Source organism: Puma concolor, chromosome A2 (genome assembly GCF_028749965.1).
Source record: "Puma concolor isolate L17-30 chromosome A2, mPumCon1.1.hap2, whole genome shotgun sequence".
Lineage (NCBI taxonomy): Eukaryota > Metazoa > Chordata > Mammalia > Carnivora > Felidae > Puma > Puma concolor.
The window spans coordinates 136,197,173-136,216,475 of record NC_141668.1 but is presented as its reverse complement, the minus strand read 5'-3'; the positions used below and the strand labels follow the sequence as shown (position 1 = coordinate 136,216,475).

The window sequence follows — 19,303 nt, the reverse complement described above, 5'->3', positions numbered from 1 at the left end:
CTCGCTGCTTTTGGTGTCATACCGCACCATTCCCTTATCTCCAGTTTATTAGCAAAGCAGTGATAAGTGGCAGTTTATAGATTATCTTTAAACAAGAAAACAAAATGTGGCCATTCACTTCTCACTCAGTGCAGGTGATATACCTTCAAGAGTTTGGGTCGTGACGGTGGGTACAGATTTAGCTGCTCACGATCCTGTTCACAGTCTCAGACACCAAGCTCCAGGACTCACCTCCAGCTCTCTGCCCTGTCTTAATACCTCCTGTCTTTTTCAGCTACTTTTTCTTCTTTAATGTTTGCTGCGGCTATGTGCTAAGTGCTTGACGCGTATCGTCTCTTTGATCTGCATACTTCTCTGTTAGCAGTTCTCCTGTTCCCTTCCTTTGTCGTTTTCATTCTATCCATTCATAGCCTTCAGTGAGCATTCGCTGAGTGCCCACTCTAGGCCAGGCACTGTCCTAGGTACTGTGGATATAGTGATAAGGAAAGGCAAGGTTTGCCTTCTAGTGGGGGCACGAGATAGTAAATGAAAGACGAGACGGTGGTGGAAGAGAGGGAGTAAAAAAATGAAATCTGAGCAGAGAGCTAAGTAAAGCAATGGTGTGAGTGAGCTCCGGGGAAAGTGTTCCAGGCATAGAAACCATCCTGTGCAAAGGTCCTGTGGAAGAAACAGTGCTTGTGAAGAACAGAGTATGGCCTCTGTGAATGGAATGTGCTGAGAGGGGTAGGAGGGCCAGGGCCTTGGAGGCCAGAAAAAGACCCTGGATCTCTTTCTGTGGATAATGGAAAGCCCTATGTGGGTGGAGCAGGGAAGTGAAATGCTTTACCTGCTAGGAAACTGAAAATAAAGGGATAATAAATAACTCACTGATAGGACCCATTTGAGAAGCCCACAGCCAGGGTAAGACATCTATGCAATTCCAAAGTGTTAATCATTTATAATCACAGCATAGCTTTTTAGTTACTCAGTAGATAATTTCATATATGTGTGCCCTTTTATTGACTTTATTGACAAACTTAACTTTGAAATTAACTTCCTTTTCTGTTGACATCCCCTCACTCAAAATCTCAGCTGGCTAATTTCTGATTGTATTCCTTGCTTTCACTTACCCTTAATCCCCTCTTTCAGTCACAGATCCAGTTAATTATCCCCTATAAAATTCACAGGATGTGGTCCTTCTTTTCCTTCAGTCCCACTATCCTATCGCCTTCCAGCTATGTATGCTCTATCTTCTTGTGATTTCCGGACCCTCAGTGATCTGACAGCAGCCTACCTTTTCAATCCCGTCTCTCCCATATCCTCAACATCTCAGATTGCTCATCTGCAGGTGATATTGTGACCATACGTACCTTTTTTTTCAAAATGTTTTTTTCCCATACAAATTAGGATACTAGATTCTCTTCTAGAAAAATCGGAAGTCACAACACCGGACCCGTGTTCCCACAGGCTGAAGCTGAGCAGTGGCTGCCCATTTGGTGTGGGGCATGAGCTCTCCGGTTTTCCACAGTCTGCACCACTGTCTATAGTCAGACATCCACAGACATCATATATAACCTGTCTGGTCCTTGTAGGCATGGACACGGATTTTGGCACTAATGAAGAATGTTAGCTCTAAGTACTTAATGGAGCCAAAATAGTGGGTTGACATTCCAGCTCTCTCACTTACTCAACTTAGGATGTTGACTGGTTACTTGAAATTTCTGTGGCTGCTCTGCAAAATGTAGGTAACAGTGATACCTATCTCATATCCCTGGTGTGATGATTAAATGAGTTAATACATGCGAAAACATTTAGAACAATGACTGGATGTAGAAAGCACTCAATAAAAGGTGACTTTTAAGGTTGCTGTTTATAATTTCTGCTCTGCATCAGTTAAATTGGTATAGTTTTCAAAGTGAACATGTCTTTTACAGTCTCATCTCCCTGCCAGGCACTTTCCTAAGTGCCTATCCCAATCCTCATTCCCAAATTGCCTATCCGATCCACTGTGATCACTGATTCCTATTCATCTCTTAAGGTCCACTTCAAAGCTTACCCCTTTATGAAGCCTTCACTGGCCACCCTTGCTGGACTTCATTTCTCACTGCTTTCCATTCCTCCAGCTCTGATTTTGTGTGCTATCCCTTGTACATTCATCTACTCCTTGGCATTGCTTTTTAAAAATTTTCTCAAATGCTCATTTATTTTTGAGAGAGAAGAGAGTGCGAGTTGGGGAGGAGCAGATAGAGAGGGAGACAGGGAATTCGAAGCAGGCTCTGTGGCATCAGCACAAAGCCTGACATGGGGCTCAAACCCACGAACCATGAGATCTTGAGCCAAAGTCAGACATTTCAACCAACTGAGCCATCCCGGCACCCCTGCATTGCTTTTTAGCTATCTTGTGCTGGTGTTTTCTCTCTCTAACCAGATAGGAGAATCCTAATAGAGATGCATGGCAGGTGATGATTGGGTCATGTTTCAACCTGCTGGCAGAGAGTTGGCACCAATGCTCTGCAGTATAAAATTTATTTTCTGAGACCTCATGAGGAAAATTTTATCAAGATACTTTTCTTGGCCAACAATACCAAGTTAGAAGGTCATGTTTCTCTCCAGTCAGTGGAAGGTTGGAAAAGGTAGCCAGTTACAAATTGCAAAGTTGTGGAGTTGAAATAGTTTCTCCATCCCTTTGAATGGCGGTTGAGATGGGTGGAAGGTCATGACTGTGTGACACTAATTCCAAGTGGAAGCTCTAAACCTAATCGGCCAATGTATAAAAATGACCAGGGAGTCTGTTTCTTTGGAGTTCTCGAAGTTATATACGAAACCGTATATACACACACAGAAATGACTGTGGCTCATATTGGGCCTTCGTCTTCAAGATGGATAAAAGACAAAATATGAGAATTCAAGATATATTAGGTTATGTGATAGAGACAATGCAAATAATTACTGAGAAAGTGTGGAAATCAGTTACATCAAGATTGAGCCATCGAAGATGATTGTTAGTAGAGGTGGAAGGTTCAAAGTGTACTTTTTGATAAATGTCAGTGAATTGCTGTGTAAAATTCAGTCAAATCTCAGAAAAAGTTTTTAAACCTGGAAGGAAGATACTTGTGCCATCATTTGCATAAGTCTCTGAAATAAAACACTATTCCATATGCCATCATGGTGGGGAGTAGGGCTATAATTACCAAGGCCATTTTCTAAATACTACTGCTGAAATCCATCCATATGGGAACCAAAGAGATCTTGTGATGGATAGTTATTACCTCTGTGGAGGAAAGCTAAAGATAAGTAGCAATATTACAAATAATCCTGGTTTTTAACCGTGGGTCTACCACAATTAAGTCCTAGTTTTCTGAAAGTGACCTTCTAGAATGTTCATGTCAGACTCTCCCAAGGACCATGGTATCTGCCATGCCGGCAGACGGGAGTAGTGAGGTCATTTGATTGATCACAGAGAACCAAATTAATTCTGCTGGCAGCAAACCACACTCACAATGCCAGCCTACATCATGAAAGGAATAGAAAAGGTAATTTGATCCTCTGGCTAAAGCTAGCCCTGGAAGTGGCAGACACTTGGCCCCACTGAAAAGGTGGGGAGGAAATGAATCTTGTAATGAATTGTCACTCAAAGGTATTTGATTTTACAATAGGAAATAATAACTGCTCCAAAGAGTGACCATTTTGCCAAAAGAGGAAGCAATAAGTCCAATAAGCGCTAGTGAAACAGGTGACGAATATTCATGCATCTTTAGGTCATCTGCAACTCCAAACTATTAGATTAAAGTAGGATGATTCAACCTGAGAAGTGTGACTGAGTAAAGAAGGAATAAAGAACCGGTGTGGTTTTCGTATGACCTTCTATTAAATATTGTTTTTTTCTATTAGCTTTGACTTACAAATCTACGTATATAAATCTGGTTTGTGTCTAATTTAAAATAATGTAATCCATTTACATTTATTGGTTTGGTACCGATTGCAAGTTATCATTAAATCTGGGTAATGAAAAACATTGACCAACCCTTTGGTATACCAAAGAAGTATTCAAAATTGAGGACCCTTTAAAAAGTCTTGATGTACAATCAGCAGTCACCAGTCTTTTTCCTTAAATGTGACATTTATTGGGAAGGAAACTTTATATTCCACTTTATGTCTGGTAGTGTGAAGTACCTATTGTCTTGATGTCCATTCATAGGATACCACGATCAATGGCTGCAACATAGGGAAAGACCAAGGGAAAACTAAATCCCATGGTAGAGATCTTTACATTTTTTTTTTGTTTGTTCATTTGCCTGTTTTATGAGGAATGATAATTTACTCGTTTAAGGGACCCAGAGCTTCTTGGGATTTTCTTTTGTCTAACATGTGTGTAGCAGGGATGATTGGAGGCAGGCTGATAGAAACTGAAAGGCCACTCCACTTTCTCTGGCTGACAGACAGTTAAAGCTGTCAAAACTGAGGAGGTTTCTGTCTTAACAAACATGTTTTTATTTAAGAGAAATGGGGTTAATGAATCTATTTACTAATAACTCATCTTGTCAGTGATTCTATTTGGGACTAATTCATTCTTTCAGAACACTAGCTTTAACTGCTGCAATACGTACTATTTATCAAAGCCAGAAAATTGAATTAAAACATTTGTGGAATATTAGATTCTCATATCAGGCCAGATGGCTACCTCCAGCTACCTTTAAGTTGGGGCATAATAACAGCTTTTTCAGTTGTGGAGTAGAATACAAGAATTTTTATTCTCACTTGGTCTTTCAATCTCACTCGGTCTCAGGAGTTTTTAGGGCATGGTTGCTAAAGCGTTGCCACATTTTAAAAATATACTTCTTTAATTCTTCCTTTAGCCACAGGGAAATGCCAAGTATTCTGTCAAACCCAAACTCCCTTAGCACTGAGATGTGTCAGAGCATGTAGATAAACTGTGAGATCAAGACATTAATTAGGGTACTTAACATTTTTGTACTTTAGTTATCACATCTGTAAAGTGGGGATGATAATTGTACCTATCTCCTCACATTGTAGTTAAAGTCACATCTTTAAATGATGCTTCACCTGCGGTGTTATTTATGAGCTGTTACTGTGTCCTTAAGAAAATAATGTCTCTGTCCATTACTTAGCACTCACTGTTAAACATCTTGAGTGTCTACCATAAAAAATAAAGATAGCATTGAAAGCATTTGTATAATTGTTTTTGAATGTTTTCATGCATATAGTCTTATTTATAAATTCATGTGCATGAACTTGATATGAAGAATGCTTTTTGGAGACTTTGGAATGTGAGGACAACAAATTTAACTGGAGGGTTAATTACAATGTAAATCAAGCTGGGTAATAGGGGAAAAGAGGGTTGTTGGAGTTTTGATGTTTGTTGATGTGTTTATTGAGTGGGTCCATCCACTTCTCCCTCCCTCTCTCCGCTGCCACCATCTCTGCTCTGCCCACATTAGCCATATCTCCCAAATGCCTTTGTACCTCCTCTGGTCTGTTTTTCACACTGCAGCCCACCTGATTACTGAGGATTGTCCACCACCTCATGTCACTCCCATGCTGAGCATACTCACTTTTTGGACTTGGGGTAAACAGAATGCATCAAGCTCCTGCCTCCCTCTCTCGCTTCATGTCCCGTCCTGCCTCGCTCACTGCCTTTAACCACACTGTCCTTCCCTCGGTCCTTGAATACATGAAGTATTTTTAGCCACAGTACGTGTGCACATGCTGTTCTCCTATGTGGGACACCTTCCATTTGTACTTCCTACCTCTCGTTTCTGCTCATCCGTCAGATCTCAGCTAAATATAACTTTCCTAGAGAGCACTTCTTTGAAGCCCAGCCACCCTACCCTAGAATTTAAATTAGTCTCCCCATCATTAATCTGTTTTTCTGAAAAGCATACTCATCTTTTCCTTTGTATAACTTACTTCCGTTAGTAGTGTTACATTTTTCTCTGTGTTTGTTTAACATCTGTCTTCCCCAGTAGACAATTAACTCTATAAGAACAGGGGCTGTGTCTTTTGGTTGATTGGTTGGTTGGTTTTTCACATTGTATTTGGATACCCAGGATATTGCCTCAGGCATGATTGGTGCTTAATGTATAGTTGTTGAATCGGTGAATGCGTGGACAAATGAACACCTACTGTGTGCCAAGCCCTGAGCCAAGGGCACAACACTCATGATTTTATTTCCTCATCACAATAACTTTTTGAGTTAATTACCTTTAGAATTGCCATTTTGCAAAAGAAGAAATGATCTATCTTCATAGAGTGGGCATAGAAGGGACTCTTAGTTTCCTCTAAAAGTTGGCTACCCTTCCCCTACAGTATGGGATGAACTTAATGACTTGCTTCCAAAGAATAGCATATAAATGGTAGGAAAAAAGGTAAAAAATTATAACTGTGTTTACAGTGGCTAAACCTGGAAGGCACTGTCTTAACCAAGTGATCAAGGTAAATATAACCAATGCTAAAGCATTCATATCATGCACCCCCAACATGGTGGGATAAGAAAGACACTCCACCTGGTTGATATCCTTCCCCCAAACTCAGAATCCCAACTTAATCAGGAGGAAACATCAAACAAACTCAATTTTAGGGACATTTTACAAAATTCCTCTTCCCAACTCTGAAGATCATGAAAAACCAGGAAAGATAAAGAAACGGTAGAAAGCAGAGGAGACAAAGGACACACATGTACTAAATAAAATGTGTGATCCCGGGGAAGAAAGGGACAAAAGGGAAAAGGCTAGTCAAATTCAAAGGCGGTTCTGGTTTGCTCAACAGTAATGTACCGTTGTTAATTTTTTAGTTCTAACAAATGAACTGTGATTATATAGGATGTTAATACTAGGCCAAGCTGAATAAAGGATATGCAGGAGCTGTCTGTAGTAGCTTTGCAACTCTCTATTAACCTAAAATAATCCTGGGGCACCTGGGTGGCTCAGTCGGTTGGGCGGCCGACTTCGGCTCAGGTCATGATCTCGCGGTCCGTGAGTTCAAGCCCCGCGTCGGGCTCTGTGCTGACAGCTCGGAGCCTGGAGCCTGTTTCAGATTCTGTGTCTCCCTCTCTCTGACCCTCCCCCGTTCATGCTCTGTCTCTCTCTGTCTCAAAAATAAATAAATGTTAAAAAAAAATTTAACCTAAAATAATTCTAAAATTTAAAAAAAATAACCAAAGTGGGTTAGAAATCAGGAGTTACGTTTAGCTAATATACCCTGGTTGCCTAGCTAGTATACCATGACTTAAGTTGATGCAACATGTTGGTTCTGATTGGTCAGGGGTCCTGTATGGCATGTTGTTGACTGTTTTGATTCTTAGGAGTATGTTATATTGTCTCTGTTTAAAAACAAACAAACTTAAAATTGGCTTTCTGTTACAGAGTATTTCCTTTAAAATATTTTGTTTCAGAATAATAAGAAACTGATGTGACTTAGTCATTTTGTTTAACTGAGTGGTTGCCATGGTGAATCTAGTGTTCAGTGAATATTTGCAAATCAAAATTTCTGATAATGCTATTCCACAGAACAAGAAATACCAGCTGTGGATGGTGTGATTTCAGAGTCTTGTAATAACTTTGTAAATTGATGCCTAACACTGGAAGCCTTCTCCTCCGATGTCAGGCCATGTTTTGCTTTGGATATCATCAAAGGTATCCTAGCATGTTTTCCATGTAAAACACAGTCCAGACACGAGCAGCACCTGGGAGCTTTTTAGAAACTCAGAATCCCAGACCCCACCCCACACTCACTGAATAAGAATCTGCAGATTACCAATAAGTTGTGAGGATGTAACGTATAATGTAGCGACGATACACAGTTGATAACACTGCACGTCCAGTTGAAATTTGCTTAAAAGAGTAGCGCTTAGATGTCTCAACCCAGAAAAAAAGTAAAAAAGGTTGATGTGTAAGGTGATAGTTATGTTAACCTACTGGGCGGAGTCCCTTCACAATATATACAAACACCAGACCATCATGTTGGTTGTCCATTTTAAATATAATTTTATTTGCCAGTTATACCTCAGTAAAGCTGACAAAAGATGGTAAGACTTTATCGATAATTATTAAGAGCTCCTATAATAACATATGGCCCTTGTATAAAATTAGCATGTGTTATGAAAATGTACATAAAAATTGGGGGCATTTTTATATAATATTGAAGTTAGAAATTCCGGGGCTGCTTAACTGGCAATGCAAGAAACATGTTCAATTTAGTATAGTTTCCATCCTTCCAATTTTTATTTTCCCCTCATCACGGTTCTGTTTAACTCGAAAGCTTTTTTTTTTAAAAAGAATCTCATCAAAAACCCTTTCTGAGCCTCTGTTCACTTAGATCACAATCTCCTATTTAATTTTCCTCAGCCATTATTAACATGTGTTGATTTCACTCTCTTTGTCTTAATCATTTCTTGCTAGGAAATCTAACCGCAGCATGCTCCCTGTGTATTCCAAAGGGGCCCTGGCCCTGCTGCCTCCAACATCAACCTAATTTGAGAGGTCTTTTCATGTGAAAATGACTCCCCACCATCAAGGGCAACTCATTCGTTAATTAAAGATGATTTAGCACACTCACCCAGCGTCCCACCAAGACCGGCCTATTGACTCCTGGCAAGGTTTGGCCACATCACACTTGATGTTCCCAGTGGGAATTTCTATGAATTCTGAAATGTCGGAAGGATGTTTTGATCTGTCCCTGTAGGGAGAGGAAGTTTTCTAGGGCACAAATGCGATGTGAAGCCCGAACTTCCTGAGTTCGTCTTCAGTCCTTAGAAAGATCACATGAACATGAAAAACACAGCTTCGCAGCCAGTTGGAAGGAGCTGTCTCTGTGAGGCTTGTTCCAGAGCTGGCCCAAGACAGCCAAGTCCCTTCCCTCCCATGCTCTACAAGCACTGCTGAGTGACAGAGAAGCTAAACCAGCCCTTTAGAAGGGTCTGGACCACCTGGCCCTGACGTGGCTCATTAAGGTGCCAGGCCCAATAGCATTGAGCTATTTCTCCGGGACACTTCACCCCTCTCACATGTCATTTTAAAGGGTTTCTACCTTCAAGTAAAAGGTCTGAATATTGAGAAGAAAAAAATTATACAGTCGGTGGAATGCTAACGTCTTGAGTTTCTAAATTGACCGGCGCCGTCAGATTGAGACTCCCCAGACGCAGTCAGCCAGTTCTTATTCCTCCTGCACATGCCAAGCTGCTATACTTAAGGGCGTAAAACCTTTCCTTTGTAGGGAAAAGAAAGCACCCGTGATAAGGGCAACATTAAAGTAAAGTGGTCACCGCTGGGGCTGAATTGAGACAGAAGTGGAACGTCATCGTTTTCATGGGGCGCGATTTCAGCTACAGCCAGGATGGTCGTTTAAGTTTTGACACCATTGGGGTAAGGGTGTCCCTGCCATTGGTGAAGAGTGAAGTTTGATTTGGGGCTTAATGGAATGAGAGGGAGATAGAAAACCTCTTTAATTGGAGAGATCTCTAGGATGTGTGTTGTGGAGTTAAAGGTTTTATAAGAAACATAATGCATGTCCTTTCCTCGAGGAGGAGGTCCGGATAGACTGACCCTGAGTAAATCTCTGCCTCCCTTCACTTCCACTGCTAGTGATACTGACATTTGGCTCATTTTCTAAGGTTTACAAAGAGCTTTCACAAACAGAAGTGTGTTGAATCTTTATACCTCCGTGGCGTGCCCAGGATTGCTATTCTCCTTTACCACACTTGTTCCAGGTTTGAAATGCTGCATTTCTAGAACACAGGGCTGTCCGTTCTTGGCTAGGGATTGGGAGCACGGATCATTCCAGGAGACCTAGAGCAGGAAATGCGGTTTCTAGATGCTTGGGGATGTGCAGAGAATAGGAAAGGAAGGCCAGAGAATCGGGCCACCTTTGTCCATCAGCTTATCTGGCTTCTGCAACCATCTTCCCTAGGGGATGCTGCCCAGCTCCCAGGCGTAAGCGTGTGGTTTTAATTGGCTTATTGCCATAATCTGAAGCCATGTGTCCTGCCTGACTGGTTTTTAGTGGGGCACATCCACTCTTGGGTTTAGTCAAGCGAAGGAGGCTTCTGTGGATGAATACACCTCAGTTTCTCCTGTGAATATTCCCGAAGATGCAGGGAGCATTGGGTGCCAGTAAAAACCGATTTCCCAGGGATAGTCTTCCTGCATGCGAATGAGCCTCCTTCCCAGGGGTACATTAACAAAGAGCTGAATTTCTCCTCAGGGTAACCATGTGTTCCCACCCCCTGGTATAAACTGGGACACTGGGACACATAGATTAAGACTTCTACACCCATACTTTTTACTAAGCAGTTTGCATGTATTATTTTATTCAAACAAAACGATCCTGCGTCTGCGTTAAGGTGGGTAAACTATTGTCATTTCATATAAGGAATCTGAGCTCCAAAAGCTGAAGTTACTCATACCAGCTTTACCAAAAAATCGAGTCTGAAGGCAACACTTGAAGCTCAACCGTGGGACTCTAGAGCCTGTGTACCTAGAGGTCTCAAGAATTGTCCCCCTGCTCTGGATGGAAAGCTTTCTGTCACCACCTCGATGTAAGTGAATTTGTGTAGCGAATTTGTGGGGACTCCTCCTCACAAAAGGATTCTCGATTACGGCAAGGTTTCTCTGGTAACTCCTGGAAATTTTGTTCTCCACTGCACAGGTTGCTTGAAGGATTTCCTTTCTAATGTTTAAGGGGTAGGGGTGGGGAGATCCAAACCCTTACGTTACTCTTTGTGTATGTAACTTTTCAATTCTGCCTTTTCTTTTCCTCTGAGGGCTCTTTCCCTGTCTCCTTCTTGTTTCTTCCAGTAAGTCGTCCGCAGTAGGAAGACTACTGGCATGAGATACATCTCTGCTAGACAATTGTCAGATGTTATTAGGGCTACGAGGTGCTACTAGGAACACGAACTGGCTAAGATGACTCAGTTCTGGAGTTTTTCAGTCATGAACTCATTAGAAGGGCTGTGGTCCCTTGCCACTGGCAGTCCAGACAGTGCGTTTGGCTTGTTCTTTGTGTTGAGATTTTCTGACTGTGTGGAAAAGGTAAGAGGTGAGACATATTTTCAGCATCATTTTGTCGCTCTCTTTTATGACACCAGCTCCAAAAATAAAGTTCTGAAGTCTTTGACAGCCATTACGTGCCCTTCTTATTTCGAGAAGATGCCTAAAGTTTTGGCACCGAAAGACAATGTTCTAAAAAAAGGACAGCCGGGTCAGGAATCTAAGAAAATAAGAGGGGAGAAAACGCCATTTCAGTTTCAACAAGAAGAGATATATTTTAAGGTGTTGCCTTAACTTTGACATTTGGAGGTTTAGCACATCCAAACCAGAGACCAAAACTGCCTGGCCCCGGTGACTCAGTGCACCGTGGTGCTGACAAGTTGGGGGGGGGGGGGTGGGCAGTTCAATTGTCAGCTAAATATTAGAGCTCCTGAGGCATTTTCTTCCTCTGCTACTTGACCTCTCTTTGATGGCCATTATCATCATTGTTCCCCCACACTGGGAGAAAATAGGGCGAAGGAAATGAAAGGTGAAAGGGATAGAAAGGAAAAGAATGAACAGTGGCCAGTGGCCAGACACCCTGATGGGTGGGAGAAGAGGGTCGGATGAAGCCCTTCGGTTTTCTTCCAGAAACCTAAAAATACCCCCCTCTTACCTGGTTGACATTTCTGCTCTGCTTTCCTTATGCATATGCTGTAGGGGCTGCTATTGTTGCTTCTCTGGCTTGCTCCTTGCCCTTTCCTGCTGTTAGAAAGAAACCAGTCAGTTGAGTAATCATGATAATTGAAAAAGATGTAAACTTTCAGAGTGGCTGACACTAACTCATTACCCTAAGCTGTCTTGCCTGACTGAACTAACATTAATTCTAATCTCCCATTACACCAGGCATGTGAGAGTTTCCAGCGAATGTGAATATTTCTTCCTCCCTTGCTTTCCTTCCCTTCCACTTGCCTCCCTCCCTCCTTCCCTTCCCCCTTCCTTTCTTTTTTTCTTCCACATCTGCCAGCCTTGTTCTCATTGATGCTTATGCAGCTCTTCTAAGGACCACACACTGATAGCTTGGCCCAGTCCAGTTGATTGCAAATCTGGGTGTGCATTTGCACCACTTGGGGGACTTATTGAAATACAGATTCGGATTCAGTAAGTGTAGGATGAGGATGAGGCTGGGGATTCTCCTTTTTATCAGTGTTCCTGGAGATGACCGTGAGGCAGACTCTGGGATTACGCATTGGGAAACTTCAAGACAGGGGTCCACTCGTTTCTAGTGCTTTTAGAGGTCACCGATTTTTTTTTAATTTTTTTTTTTCAACGTTTATTTATTTTTGGGGCAGAGAGAGACAGAGCATGAACGGGGGAGGGGCAGAGAGAGAGGGAGACACAGAATCGGAAACAGGCTCCAGGCTCTGAGCCATCAGCCCAGAGCCCGACGCAGGGCTCGAACTCACGGACCGCGAGATCGTGACCTGGCTGAAGTCGGACGCTTAACCGACTGCGCCACCCAGGTGCCCCGAGAGGTCACCGATTTTTAACAAAACCAAAGGCCGTGCCAGAACCTGTTCGCTCAGATCTTTGTTTGGTGAAATAGTTCCCATCTCAACTCTGGGAAGTCTGATGCCCTTCCCCAGTGCTAAAAGGTTTCCAGGAACCACATCCAAATGTATTCTTCCCCTCTGTTGTGGTACAGAATTGAAGTGGCTCCAAGACTTCTAGATTCCAGCAGAAGTGGATTTCAGTCTATTCTCTATTGCTTTCTAAGGGAACCTCTCTAAACCCCTGGTTAAAGGAAGTTTGAAAGTAGTAGGTGCCTAGATGGGTTTGTGGATGGCCTCAGTGGAGGGTTAGCAAGCATCAGAACACAGGAGTTCAGATGTAAGCGGTTAATATTTTGAGGTGATTCTTGTCACATTTGGTGTGGGTTTTTAATGTTTATTTATTTTGGAGAGAGAAAGAGAGAGAGAGAGCAAGGAAGTGAGCAAGCAGGGGAGGGGCAGAGAGAGGGAGACAGAATCTAAAGCAAACACCAGGCTCTGAGCTGTCAGCACAGAGCCTGACATGGGGCTCGAACCCATGAACCATGAGATCATGACCTGAACCGATGTCAGAGGCTTAACCAACTGAGCCACCCAGGCGCAACACATTTGGTGTGTTTGTATTTAGGAAGAAGAGGAGAGACCATTCCAACGTTTCTAACATTGTACTTGGAATTAGGAAGTATTTAATGTTACTGTATGTGGAAAGTTAGACAATGCTCAGTGTATATACAAGTGGCTTAGTGTTTTCATGCAGCACTGATTTCCCCGTCAGTACAATCATTTGGAACTTGACTCCTGTTGGTACCAAGGGTTTTTCAAGAGGTCAGGGTTATCTGTGGGCCAAGGATGAAAATGCAATCTGGAACTGCCAAATGATTCAACCACAAGTAGGTTTCTACTTGGCGTGGAGCTTCTAACATTGGTGTTGATCCTTTGGATGAAGGTTCTCGTGGAAAGGTCAAAAGTAACTATTTCCTGGGAGGTGTGGTAGACTAACCCACCAGCAGCTGTGGGACATATCATAGATTAAACAGTAGAGGAAAGTCAACCCTCAATCAAAATTCATTAGGGAAGCACATGGGAGCCATTTAGCTTATATGAGCCATTTAGAAAATGAGCTCAGAATGATGGGAAAAGAACAGAAAATATTGCTTTTATTGAAGACTTCTTAAAAGCATTGATTTTTGATCTATATGAATCAAGAGTCTTTGTTGAAAATGATACAAACCCAAGTAAAACTGCTTAAACCGAAAAAAAAAAAAAAAAAAGGCAGGGGGTGGTGGTCGTGGAATTTGTTGGGTTGAATAACTGCAATTCACAGGATACGGCTGGTTTGGGGCATGGCACGATTCAGGGGATCAGTGTCCTGTTCCACAGCCCGCCTCTCTTGCTCTCTCTTCCTCCCCATCTCTTGGTGTTTCTTTCTTCTGGTTTGGTTTCCATCTCAGGAAAGATCTCTCCGCTGGTACAAAGAGGGCCACGATCCATTCCAGCTGTATTTCCCACCACGGCATAAAACTCCAATGAAACAAAGAACACCTGCTTTCCAAGCACAGACCCATGGAAGTCCTGAGATGGAATTTTGTAGGCCTAGCTTTGTCACACATTTGTCCAGGAACCAATAATAGTCCGGGGGATGGAATTGTCTCCTTCTAATTGGCCAGACCCGGGCCATGCACACTACATCCCTGAGAATGTGATAAAGACGATATCTCTAATAAAATCAGGGTATTATTTCAAGAAGAAAGAATGGATTATGGGCAGGAAAAAGAACTGATTTCTAAGATCTCAAAGGGAATAAAAGTGATATATTCCTTAAAAAAAAAAAAACTTGGGTGAGAGAGAATCCAAGCCTTGACAAGAAAGAGTGCCTGATGTCTGTCAGAGACAAGGTGTTTTTGGCAAATACTTGACAGCTTCCAAAGGGTTAAGAGTTGAGAAGTTGGGGTGGAGGATTATACCTACCAGTATTTTGTCACTTTCCGTAGTAGATTTTACTCTTACACTTGTGTGTGTGTGTGTGTGTGTATAAATGTACACAATAAGCTTATTCACCTCAGAATTGGGGATGTGATGCCAGCCAGAGGGTTTTACTCAAATGATGGAAATGTGGCTAAATGATTTCCAAGTATATAGCTATTTGCACTCTGTAACTCTAAGTAGATGCCCAGGGGAAAATTCTCTTTCCCCAATCCTATTGACTTATGGAGATGTATGAGGAGATCCAAGCTCTGAGCACAGTGAAATACGGCTTTGTATTGCATTCGCTTTCTGCCAAGGATAAAAATCACTTTCCGTGAAAAGAGCCTTATTCTCACCAGGTGAAAAGCTGCTTTTTTGTAATAAAGCACGGCACTCTGGAAACCCGTGTCAGCTCCCAGGTGCCACTGGAGTGCCCTTCAAAGAGGGAGGGAAGAGGCGGGCTTGAAACCATCTGCTTTGGCACCAATATGGCCTCCGATTATTCTCCTGCTTGGGGACCTGCTTTGCTTGCTAAACCTCGGTTTCCTCATCTCTTCAGTGACTATGATAAAGTAACGGAAAGCATGGGGGTCTAGTCAGATCAAGCCCATGAAACATAAAACACAGGACTTGGCATACGACAAGGACACAAACAATTGGCGATCGGTAAGTGTATGACCGTTTGGTGTAGTAAATGGACCCTAATAATTCCATGCAAGTTGGGCAAATGGTGCCTTCATTCTATTTGGGGGGATTCTGGATTAAAAAACAGACTACGTGTTGAACTAAAAGCCTAAGCAGCCGTTTTTTTGTGACACTTATGGGAATGCATCCCTTTTCGCTGTAGGTTCCTCATCTATGAAACAAGAGATTCCAAATACAACCTTTAAGACCCCTTCAGACTTTAAAACTCAAAAGATTCGCAGTAAAAAAAACTTGTGGTAGCTTTAGTTTTTGTGTACAGTAAGAACGTGGTGAATGTTTTTGAAACAGAGCTAAACTTGTCATCAAGTTAAACAATGAGTTGGTAGTGGCTGAAACTGATAACATATTAAAATAGCCTTTATTTTAATACTTTTGGCTTCCCACCATTGGATATGCACTGGGTTGGGAGGTGAGCGCTTTGGATTCAAGTCCCATTCATGCTTTTATCTTACAAGGATGAACTGAGTGCCTGCTCTGTCCCTTGCTCTTTGCTCAGGACAGGGGTTATATTTTAATTGGGGGAAGGGGGGTAAAACTATGTGACGGCAAAATAATAACAAATTTTGCTACATGCTATGAAGGAAAGAGAGAGACCAAGAGAAACAAATATTACTAATTAAGGCAGCCTTATTTTCCTATAGCAAGGCTTGTAAAAGGAAGTGAGATCTAAGTTGAGATACAGAGTAAAAAAAATTCAACTAGGCAAAGGAGAAAGAGAAGAGCATTCCCAACAGAGGGCAAAGGAAGTGCAAAGGCCCTGAGTTAAGTGCAGTCTGGATATCTTTGAAGAACCGAACAAGTAGGGCTGAAGCAGGGTTAGTCAGGGAAAAACTGTGTAATTGCAGAAAGGAAGGGGCCATATCATATGTGCTCTTGTAGTGTTGACAAGAGCTTGCTTCATTTTTGTTTTTGTTTTTTTTTGTGCATTGAGACACGGTTGCAAGAAACAAGTTGACTTATCTTTAACACCACTCTTGGTACTGTAGGGAAGGAGCAAGAGTTTGGTAGAGACGATACCAGTTAGAAAGCTGTTAGAGGGGCGCCTGGGTGGCTCAGTCGGTTAAGCAGTCGACTTCAGCTCAGGTCATGATCTCACGGTCTGTGAGTTCAAGCCCCGCGTCGGGCTCTGTGCTGACAGCTCAGAGCCTGGAGCCTGTTTCAGATTCTGTGTCTCCCTCTCTCTGACCCTCCCCCGTTCATGCTCTGTCTCTCTCTGTCTCAAAAATAAATAAACGTTACAAAAAAAAAAAAAGAAAGCTGTTAGAGAAATCCCCTAAGGAGACAGGGGCTACACTGGAGGAGGCAGGATGTGTGACATTGTCACCCACACAAGAAGAAACTTGCAGCCTTAAGAGTGTCTATGTCACTTGTTTGCATCGCTTTCAATCTCTGGAGCTCCGTTTCACTGTAATAAGGGCATGCAGAATACAATCTCTAAGGACTCTCCTAGATCAACATTTTATTCTAGTTTATAAATATCTCTAAGCCAGATGAACCCTTCTATCAAATCTGTTTGGCTTAGGTCACATGCGGTGATTTGCTCTGACCAGCTTCCCAGACCTTCCCCAAGGCAACAGTGTGGGAATATTGATGCACCAAAGAATAAGAAATTAGCGTGGATCCTCTTGAGAACTGCGCGGGTTGGCTCGCCTCGAAATGGTGTTATTTTCTCTCTTTTCCAGTTGCAATGACTTCAAACAGTGGTAACTCGGGTACACAAACAAATGTCCAATTCCAAATGCAGACTATAAAGTTCCTAAATCCAGATTATAGGTTAATTAAGTTTCACTCGGGGGTGTTTAGGATGATGGTTTTCATGGAGAGGTGCAAACGAGTAAAAAGAGCTGTGATGAAAGTTTTATTAACTAAAGAGTTAGAAAGAGAACACTCTCCACACCTCCTCCGACATTTTCTTTCTGGCGTTCAGGTAAAAATGAAGAGCAGAACAGTGCGGGATGCCAATACATTCAAGAAAAGCCAAAGTTCGTTTCTGCTTGCAGATTCAAATGCTGCCGGCAGATCAATGTGAGCTTCACGGCGCGCTTTGCAAAAATCGTTCTGCAACTAATATCCTCAAGGACAAGACACAGCCTGCTTTGGCTTCTCCAGGAGTTGGTCTGGATTGCTGTGGGAGGCAATATTTTGTACCGGGAGGACGTTGGGGGACTGGATAGTTACACTACCCATAAATCACATCATCAGGACCTCACAAGAGCGCAGAGGCTTTTAGTGTTTGCATTTTTCCCCATGAGGCATGTGTGTCACTAGCCTTAGAAAGTTCAGTTATGGGCTCCTGCTTCAATTCAGTGAGATTATGACCATGTGTGCATGCTCGCTTTCTCTTTTTGCCTTTTTTTTTTTCTTTCTCTCATTGAGTTCTATTCTCCGGAAGTGATTCTCTTAGCAAAGGACCTTTTTCACAGTTTTGTTAATGTTGCAGAATTAATATTTAGTCCGCACGTAATCTGTGGAAACACCGTGGAGGTGTGTGCCTAAAGTTAGTATTCCTTGAGCAAAGCAGACAAGGTAAGTGTTATTAAATATTCTATTAGATGTAATTTTTCAAAACCCGTTTTAGGATGCTGGATGGAGGAAGTTAATCAGTCTGCATCTGTTGAGCACATAGCCTAAGAACTGGGGTTCTGCCTTGATAGGGCTTGCGCCTAAAAGAGAAGGCAGCCAAAAGAAGCCAATAATTAAAATGTAATAAGTGGGGAGAAACATGGAAGGCAGCCCTTGGTGGATAGTGGAAGAAGTCACATTTAAAGATAACTGCTCGGGGCGCCTGGGTGGCTCGGTTGGTTAAGCGTCCAACTTTGGCTCAGATCATGATCTCACAGCTCATGAGTTCAAGCCCCTCATCGGGCTCCATGCTGACAGCTGGGAGCCTGAAGCCTGCTTCGGATTCTGTGTGTCCCTCTCTCCCTGCCCCTCCCCCGCTCATGCTGTGTCTCTTTCTGAAAGTAAATAGACTTTAAAAAGAAAAGAAAAGAAAAGAAAAGAAAAGAAAAGAAAAGAAAAGAAAAGAAAAGAAAGATAACTGCTCAAGAATGAATAGTTACCTGCCAGGGGGAGGTGGGAAGAATTTTAGGCAAATGCTCAAAGATGTTATGTTTTTCTTTTTTTCAATTTATTTATTCGAATACAGTTGATGCAGAAGGTCACGTAAGTTTCAGGTATACGACATGGTGATTGCCCATCTCCACACACTATGCCATGCTCCCCACAAGTGTAGCTACCATTAGTCACCGCAAGATGCTATTACAATATCATTTGACTCTATTCCCTGTGGTGTGCCTTTTACTGCTGTGGGAGGCAGCATGCTCTGATGAAGGGGCAGAGCAAGACCGGTGTGGCTAGAAGGGAGAAAGAAGGAAGGCAGGAGGGCTTCAAGTAAGACCACCCATGTCTTCAGATGTTGCGTCATCCAAGGCCTTGAAGTACTGTGGGCCGTTTTTCCAAAAGTCATAAAAAGTCACCGTCGGAGAGACAAACGCTATACAAGTAATCAAGAGAATTTTAGAGCAGGAATATGGAACGGGGCAATGAGACACAGAAAGCTTAGAGGAGATAGTAGCTAGGATAAACAGGGAATAACAGGATATAGCTAGGATAAACAGAGATAAATATCTCTGGGAAGAGGTGACATTGGAACGGAGACCTGAATGGCGCAAAAGGCCCAGCAGAGGAGAGATGGGAAGAAAGGATATTCGTCCAGCGAAAGAGCTAGAAGGTGCAAAAGACCAGGAAGCAGGACTGTGGTTGGGTCTGATGAATAGATAGAAGGCAATGGTTGACTAGGATTTGGACTTGAGTGTGTACTCATTAATTTTATTGCTCGCCAGTGCTGTCACCTGTCTGGGTTTCCTGCTTCCTGAGGTGTGGGGGCTTTTTCTCTTTCACAGAGACCCCGTTTCCTCTATTCTGTACTCTCAGTGCCTGCGACAGTGCCTAGGACTCATTAGACACTCAGCAAACGTTTGTTTCACAAAGGAATCTCTCAGATAAAGTGGCCATAAATCTAGGGTTAAAATTCTAAAACTAGAAAGAAATCGTTTAAATGTTGACAATCATCAGCCATTTTGTAGTCTAATACCCCAATGTTTAAAAATCTAGAAATCA

General features: G+C 42.4%; 1 protein-coding gene and 1 long non-coding RNA gene across 3 annotated transcripts in view; one reads left to right on the top strand and one right to left on the bottom strand.

Annotated features, from left to right (window-relative positions):
* Nucleotides 1-19,303, top strand: part of TAFA1 (TAFA chemokine like family member 1) — a 506,957-nt gene that overhangs the window by 237,948 nt on the left and 249,706 nt on the right. The gene's annotated exons all lie outside the window — the stretch shown is intronic.
* Nucleotides 10,272-11,726, bottom strand: LOC147583552 (uncharacterized). Its single transcript, XR_015243173.1, has 2 exons — nucleotides 11,638-11,726; nucleotides 10,272-11,202 (listed from the first exon to the last, which is right to left on the bottom strand). It is a non-coding gene; the product is annotated as an uncharacterized LOC147583552 (long non-coding RNA).